The sequence below is a fragment of the Aythya ferina genome (genome assembly GCF_964211825.1).
Source record: "Aythya ferina genome assembly, chromosome: 1".
In the NCBI taxonomy this organism is placed as follows: domain Eukaryota; kingdom Metazoa; phylum Chordata; class Aves; order Anseriformes; family Anatidae; genus Aythya; species Aythya ferina.
This window is the reverse complement of record NC_140296.1, coordinates 100,326,009-100,334,541: the sequence shown is the minus strand read 5'-3', so window position 1 is coordinate 100,334,541 and position 8,533 is coordinate 100,326,009. Positions and strand designations below refer to the sequence as shown.

The window sequence follows — 8,533 nt, the reverse complement described above, 5'->3', positions numbered from 1 at the left end:
AGTGTTCTCCAGTGACCATGAACACTACTCTTCCATACACACCGCAATACATAACAGCAAGTCATGCAGCAGGCATTTTTTTTGTTTAACTATATATATATTTATCTGGCCTTTATAACCCTGACCAAAATGAAGGATCTCAGTAAATGACTTAATCTTTCAGCATGTCTGTCTCCTTATTTCCTATCAGTGAACGTTAATAAGCTGCAACAAAGGGCAAATTCTGCCTGACTGCAGAGCTGTTTCTTTTAAATTTATGCTCAGTTTTGCGTCTCTCATTTTAATCTCTCTCTTTGGAATAAAAGATGCAGCACTACTTGCTGAGAAGCCTTTAAACTTTGCATTGCCCTGACATGATGCTTTTCTCTGAAAGTTAACAAAATTTCAAAATTGACTGTATCTGAAGCAAATTTAACTTTTGAACAAAAAGGAAAATTATGTTTCTCATCCTGCTCACTGTAGCAAGTATTTGGCTGAGGTCAAGAATACCAATAAGATGCTAGGAGCTACCAGTAAGTAACTGAGGACAAAGGAGGAAACAAACAAACAAACAAACAAACAAACAAACCCTGACTGTGCTTGTATTGAAATCCACGAAGTGTAACATCTACTGCTATCAATGCTGCACATAGTTCTGGCCATTCCCTCCCAAAGTAAGCCAAGTAAAGAATGGGGGGAGGAGGGAGGATGGAGAAGGGTAACAGAATGCACAGATACAGAACAGTTTTCATACTTGGGAGTGACTCAATAGATTGCGACTTTTTAGCTTTGAAAAAAGGTAACTGTGAAGGGATTTAACAAACGCCTGCTACATCATGGCTGATAAAGAGAAAGGTAAGCAGTGAAGTATTCCTTATTCTTCATAGCACAGAAGAGGAAACTTGTGATACTGCCAGTCAGCAATTCAAAATCATCAGAAGGAATTACATTCTCCACAGAAAATGTGATTAAACACTGAAACACACAAGAGACCCAACGTATAAATGAATTTATAAAAGGATGAGATAAGTTTATGAAAGAGATATCAATTCACAGCCACTAAATACAGTGGTTAGATGGAGCCTCTGGCTAATAAAGTCATTCATATGCTCATTGCTCAAAACCAAAGGGGAAGGGCTCCTCTGATTTATTCTGTTTTTGCATGCTTTACCTAGCATCTCCTACTTGTTCTTGCTGCGGTCAAGTCATTAAGCTAGATGGATGGTCATCAATCTCCCTACAACAATCACAAGATTAAGAGAAAAACTGTGCTCACAACAAAGACTTCATTTTCAAAACCATTCTAGAATAATTTCACAACAAATGGTTTCTAAATTTGTCACAAATGCATATCTACAATACCTTATTTAGATTATCAGTACCCATCAGGGCAAAATGTTTTCAACATTTTGAACATAGAACAAAGACAGCAAAATACCTTGTACTCCTCTACATCAGACATCAAAGGACTAACCGAACTACACTAGTAAAACTAGTGAACTATTATTTTAACCTTTTGGGAAAGCACTGATTTGTAACCAGTACTCTAATAAGATAACAAAACTCAAAATTATTTTACACTAAATGGTAGTATCTGTCATGTCTCACCCTAATCATTAGCCCCAAAACTTTAAAATCAATTATTAGAATTAATTAAATGAGATTATGATCTGTCCCAGATCTTGGAATGGAGAGTTGCTGAGTTTGCCTGCTAACAAAGCAAGATTTTTTCTCCTCAGACCAACCAGAATTGAATTACAAAAATAAAAAACAGTGAAGCAAATAAATATACATGAGAGTGAATTAGATCAGAGAGACTGGTAATTAGTCACCTACATTCAGCTTCCCTTGCATTTCTAAAATGTTCACCACCATTTTCTCTCTGAATATATAATATTGAAAATCAACAGCAGAATCTCAATATTATAACTTTATCCTTTTCCCAAATTCTGTTTATTTTTAAAGTTGATTTTGTTCTTCAGTAAATCGTTTGTTTTAGTGAGTAATATATAACGTTACCTGTAGTTGAAGCCAAGTAAGAGCTATTGCTCAAAGCATAGCTTATTTTGCCTAAAGGCTACAGCTGAAGTTATGAAATAACTTATTCATCTCACTAACTGAATTTCATTTGATATTCATCACCATATTGCAATATAACCTTTCCATCACCAGGGAGGCTCATTCTTGAATTACATGATTATGAAGGGGAAAAGTACTGCACCTTTGGCGGAGCATAGAGGACTCTAAGAAGCTAGAAAGACAGTTGACCCTGCCTGCTGAGATGAATGGATGCAAGGCATGGGACTGAACCCAAGGACTCAGTTCTCAGCACAAAGATTTTCATTTTAGGATGAAGAGCAGTATCTCAAGCAGAGAATATGGCTGTTTCCCTGGGAGGATCTGAGGGCTTGGTGTTGCGTGATTAAAGGACACCTAAAGAAATTTTATTATCTCGACACTGAAAGCCTTGGTGGAGTTACTTATTACTTTCATTGCTGAAGCAACAGACTTTTTTCTTACTTAAAAGATTTTCTCTGATCTTTATCCAGAATCTTTGGTGTATTTTTTGTTTGTTTGTTTGTTATTTTTTTTTTGACACCAGTCTTTAGCACACTTACTCTATTAAATTGAAGTTAACATCTCTTTGACTTTCACAGCAATAGGGAGTGTCAAGTGAGCTGACACAGATTTTCAAGAAGCCCAAAAAGAAGATTAAACAAAAAAGAAATCAGTAGCCAACTGTATATGGATTCCTAAAACCACTCCACCCTCAGAAAGATATTTAAGTGAGCAATCCAACTACAGGGAATGTACATGTTTTGTTTCCACATAGCTCCACACACAGCCTTCTTCCCCGCCCCCACTCCTCAATGCCCCCATCCTTCTTTACTCTCTAAAACCTGTTGATTCACTAAAGGTAAGAGCTTCCTCTGAGACAGCCTGGTTTCAATAATATTCAGCAAAACCCAAGAAAATCTCTTTTTTTTTTTTTTTTTTTTTTTTTTTTTTCCCCCCTGGTAAAGCAGCTGTGACCTGCTGAAGACCCCAAGTTGCCCTGAGATCCTTATCATTTTGTCTCCCATGCTGAGCAGTACCCACCAGTCTGGAAGAGGGCTCATGACCCCTGGATGCCCTGCACTGAAATTTCCAGACTGGATGGCTCCAGAGCAGTGTAGATAGGGCCTGCCTGAAGCAAAGGCTTTTTGGCTTGGTGCTGCTAACTCCAAAAATGTGCAGTTAAGATGGGAAGAAATTCACTCAAACTGGCAGAAAAATACATTGAACTTAAACATAGCCTTTCTGAAAACTGAATTCTTTTTTCCCTATTCACCTCTAGCCCTTGTAATACATCATATGCATGCATGCAATCAAGTATTGAAACCTCTCAATCCTCATTTGGATTAAGTAGCAGCATCCTCAAGCCATACAGCAAAAATATACTGAATAATCATGGCTTAACAGTGTTGTCAGAGGTAATTCACCACTCTGTATCCTCTGCATACACTTCTGTTTCTTCATTTTCTGTTTCTTTGCTTGCCTTCTATCACAAATCATTTTCATAGTGAAATCCATTCAAATTTCCTGGTCAAATTTCATCACAGCATGTCACGTCAAATCAGCAACAAAGATGTTAACCACATGACACAGTAGTTCTGGATTATATATTGCCTCATTTAAAATTAACATTCAAGATGCTATGCAAAACTCTGGGAACTCTGAAATATTTGGCAAAAAAAATAAAAAATAAAAAATAAAGAGCTACTGCTTTTAGAGGAGCCAGAATTTCACCATGTTTCCCTAATAGACTTACAAAATAGATATAAAGGCAACTAATTCTGTAAATGGCAAGAGTCTAAAGATTAGTTAGCAAATTTTAATGGCAATAAACAGTATTTCACCTCATGTTGTCCTAAACTGATTCTCAGTTGCCTTCAAGAATTTCCAAATGCATCAATTGACCTAATAAATGAAATACAGCTCTGAATTCATGTAAGAGAAGACAATTTGAATTTGTCCCAACCTGTAAATTGATTCACTATATCACAATATATCACTCTGATAAAATCAATTTTCCCTGGTGTAGAATAAAAACCTGAATAATGTCTGAACATCATGGAATTAGGAAAGGAAGCATATCATACTATCTTTTATGTTTTTTGACACTTTTTTTTAAAGCCATTATACTGAAATTCATTTTTCAGGCCATCTAGGCTAAGTGATAGTGATCTTGTCCACAGAAGAAAACAATGTACTTGTATGTACTCTATATACAGAATACAAATTTGAATATTCCAGATTCCTGAAATTGATTCCTGTGACCGAGTACTGAAAAATGGCATTGAGCAGTTCAGAGAAGGAAAAAACATTTTGCCTAAAAACATGTTATTTAACAGAAGAAGAAAGAGAGAAGTGTATGCAACCATTTGGAGAACATAGTAGGAAAAAAAAAAAAAAAAAAAAGAGGGAAAAAGGGGGGGGATTACATTCAAATACACAAGTGCAGAAGTACAGTAGCTGTGTTTACAGTTAATATAAAGAAAGAACTGAAAGAGTACAATTGTACAAAATACATGCATATACTCTAACAACAAATGAAAACAAACCTGTCATACAATTACAGGATATCAGGCAGTGCCATTTGTGAAACTATAAAAGAGTGCTGAGTGGTGAATATTAAGTACAACAGATAGTTTTAAACCAAGCTAGTGAACTCTTCAAAGGCATAGACAAACTAGACTCTTACTCTTCATGTAAGCTTACTTAAGCTGAATTCATCTCTCTCACAGACAATTTCTCAAAAGAAAGAAGGTGCATTCTAGTGCTTTTTCCTGTGCTTGGTCAACGTTTCAGACTGAACTGAAAGCCCAGGCTGTGTAATTAGGGTATATATACTTAATACCAAAATCAATCTGTTTTGGTTCAAGACAATCACTGGATTTTCAAGTACAGCTTTCATACAACATAGTAAGTAGCATTTGTAACACACACCATAAGGGCAGCAGTGAGGAAGTAATTCTCATTTATATATATATTCTCATTTATAAATATATATATAACATATATATATATAACATATATATACTTATTATAAATATGTATATATACTTATTATTAAAAGTATTATTCTTACACAACCCCAAATTTGTGTTCCTGTTTAGATACAGATATTTGTCCCACTAAAATTACTGAGACCTGAAGCTGAATCCATACAGAATAAAATAAAGAATAAAATTAATTCTTATTTTAACTAGGTGAAGTTACTATCAAATCCCTTTAAAGCACCTTCCCTATTTAACCAGAAACATTAGAAGTTGGCACTGACATCTACAAAATTTCAGTGAACTACAAAGCTTAACCATGCTTTTAATTCCAGGTTGAAGAGGAAACTATGTCCTTTCTACTAGTTCTAATTCTACAAGTCTGCAACATTAACAATATATTTTCTTGATCAGCAAACTGAAGATATTCCACTATCATCTTTATTTACAGTGGTATCTTCACATGTTAGCTATTTCAGAGAAAGCAAGACCTGACTTACTTAATTTGGGGAAGTCACTGAAGAAAAATGCCTTTGAAGCCATGCATCATCATAGTTATTGTCCTGAAACCATGAGGCTTTAAGAGTAGAACTATTATTGAGTGGTGACCATTTTATGGCTGAATGGTCAGCTCCAGCACAACCTGGTAATTAACAGGCCATGTAAGCAGGTAAATGATGCACCCCCCTCTTTCTCCATCTTCTAGAAATTATTAAAGGGAAAATGACAAAATCATTAAGAACATTTTAGAAAAGCTTCCTTCCTCCCTTTCCCATCCCACGCATTCTCCTAATTAGTTTGCACTTCTATGCAAGGTAGAATTACTAAGCATTCCTGGTTTGGACATAGGTTTTTAATAATGTTGACATTTCTCATCTCTTAAGGAATTTAATGTAATATAATTGTTCAGCTAGCTGTAATAACTAGACATAATGAATTCTTATAGTTGCTTGCAAACAAGACAGCGTATCAGTTCTGAACTGTAACAGAAAAAATAAGTTCTCAAAAAAAAAAAAAGAAAAAAAAAAAAACTTGCCTTTGCTAAGACTAGATAAATTCTTCATTCCTTGACACCCATGACACTGTTTGGTCACCTGGGCTAAGCATGTTAGCTATCTAACACTTTATTAAATATCTATACAAATAATACATTGCATAGTCTGAACTATATCTGAAATAAGTATTTTTCCTGAAAGTTGTATGACAGGTACAGTATATTCCTTACATAACTAAAGGGTGAGGTGAACTGTTCTGAAGGGACATACACTTTGTAGAACAGAATTTTCTTCCTCTTTTCCATATACACGCTGTGTTTTTTTCTCAAGTGTCCGAAACAAGAGAGAGATCTCGTGAGAGGTTCCATGAGGAACAAAGAAGTAGATGAGTTCTGTTCACTTTAGAAGCTTAATAAAACAGGGATTAGTTACAAATGCTCTGAAGAGTTATGTCTTCCAGAACACGCAAAATGTGTTGAGATTCTGAATACTACAAATTAGGTACTTTAAATAATTTACTTTAAAATAGCAGAATGAAAAAAAATATGGAGGTTGCGCAGACGTGTCCCTCGTTCCTGGAAAGTTCTGAGCAGCCATAATGTAATGAAAAGCATTTCAGTACTGCTAGATGAGTTTTCTTGAGTACATATGATTTTTCTCTCATTCTCACTTGAATATAATTCACTCTATCAATAGTCCTGTTAGGATGAAAATGCAAACTGAGTTTGCAATGGAAAACTTTTAAATCAGTATCAGAAAAATGTTTGCATATAGCACCCCTCATTTCAAGGTTTACTTCAGTAGATTTTAAACATTTTATGGAAATTTGCCGGATTCAAAAATAAGCAAATAACCTGAAGATATTCTCTGAACAAGTGTTTATCAAGCTTCAATATTCAGGTAGGTTGACAGGTACAAACTTACCAATTTGCCTGTCTACTCACGTATTTGCATGTGTGTGTTTAAGGGAGATACAGAAAATGCTCAGAGAGTCTAAGATTAAAAGCCAGTATACAGCCCTAAACCAGAAAAATAAACAGCACGAAGGACCTGAAAAGCTACTTTCTACTCTGAGTAAAATGAATCTTGCACATCCCTCTCAGTCATTCTTTCTTCAGGAAAGGATGTTGTTTCTGGGTTCTGTACAGTTATCTTCTCAAGATCAAGGAAAAAAAAAAAAAAAGAGAGACAGTCAAATTTCACATATATTGCAGTATACTCCCTATTTTAGGATTCTTATGCACATAACTGTGTGTAACATATGTATATCACCTTCTGAATTCAAAGAGCTTTCCTATGAGTATTGTTTTTCTAAACTTATTTTGAGTCAGGTGATCAATGTTATAAATTGCCCCCTTAATTAATTTTTCAGAGAGCATTGTATTAACCAGAGAAAGGAATTTATTGAGTAAGCCAACAGCAAGCAAAACAGCGCTGGGCGGCCGGGGAGTCTCGGCTCCGCCAACGGCGCGCACCTCACCCCCGCCAGGGTCCCTTTTTATATCTTGGTAATTCCGGGATTACGCAGCACATCCTGGTATATTCTGCGACTGCGCGCACTGTTGCTAGGGGGTCGTCTCTGTCCCTCTGGTGGTCATGAAGATGAAGGTCGTAGTCTTCCTCGGTGTTGTGGTTCAACTTCTTTTTTCATTTGGTCATGTTGGCCCAGCGTGAGACAGGAAGGCAGGATGTTGATACACTAGTTTAGCAACTAATGGTTACATGAGCTTTGCAGCAGTGTCTTTGAACAAAAGAGACAACTGAGATGCAGAAGGAGAGAAGGGGGTTCTCTTTTTTGTTACATTAAGCAAAAGAATTTTCATAGTGTCTAGCCAAGCATTATACAGCTCCTTACTTTTAGCAGGGAGCTTTCGCAACTCCCGCACCTCAAACAGAACTCCTTGTTTTTATAATACAAAAGACAATGAACAAACATTTATGGTGTATTACAATCAAGAGTCAAATGAGTTTGTTCCCAAAGAATCCCACTAATACTAAACAAAACCCCACTTCAAGGAAATGTATAATAGATACATGAAAGAGAAAATAGCACACATCAGTTGGAATTTTCCATCTTTTAGGTAAATACTGGGTCTATAACCCTCAAGTGGCACACTTCTCTTGTTGCAGAAAGGCATGGTGTAACAGTAAGGAACAAATGTGGTGATTGCTGTAGAAGGAGAATACAGAGAAAGTGAGGGTTTAAAATCAGAATTTATTCAGATGGCTAACAGAAATAGAACTTGTCCATTTCTGTTATCCTTGCAGATATTGAACTTTTTATGCAGACTTTTTGACATGTACTTTAACTATTCTTCTATTAAAAAATGCATTTTTTTTATAGTTGAGCAGGATAGACTAAAATTATCCATGTCTTAAGTTATTTTTAGCATTTTTTGCTAAATGTACTGAATACCAGTATTTTGACTCATCACATTTAAGAAGAATTTCTATGTACTTTAGAAAATAGAACTAAAACCTTTTTATTAGAAGTCTTTGATATTAGTTTTTAATAACTCA

General features: G+C 35.5%; 1 long non-coding RNA gene across 1 annotated transcript in view; it reads right to left on the bottom strand.

Annotated features, from left to right (window-relative positions):
* Positions 1–7,396: 7,396 nt before the first annotated feature.
* The window catches only part of LOC311442115, a 170,974-nt gene continuing 169,837 nt past the window's right edge, over positions 7,397–8,533 (bottom strand). The window contains exon 6 of the long non-coding RNA XR_014696450.1: positions 7,397–8,183. This is a non-coding gene — a long non-coding RNA (uncharacterized lncRNA). The remainder of the gene's footprint in view (positions 8,184–8,533) is intronic.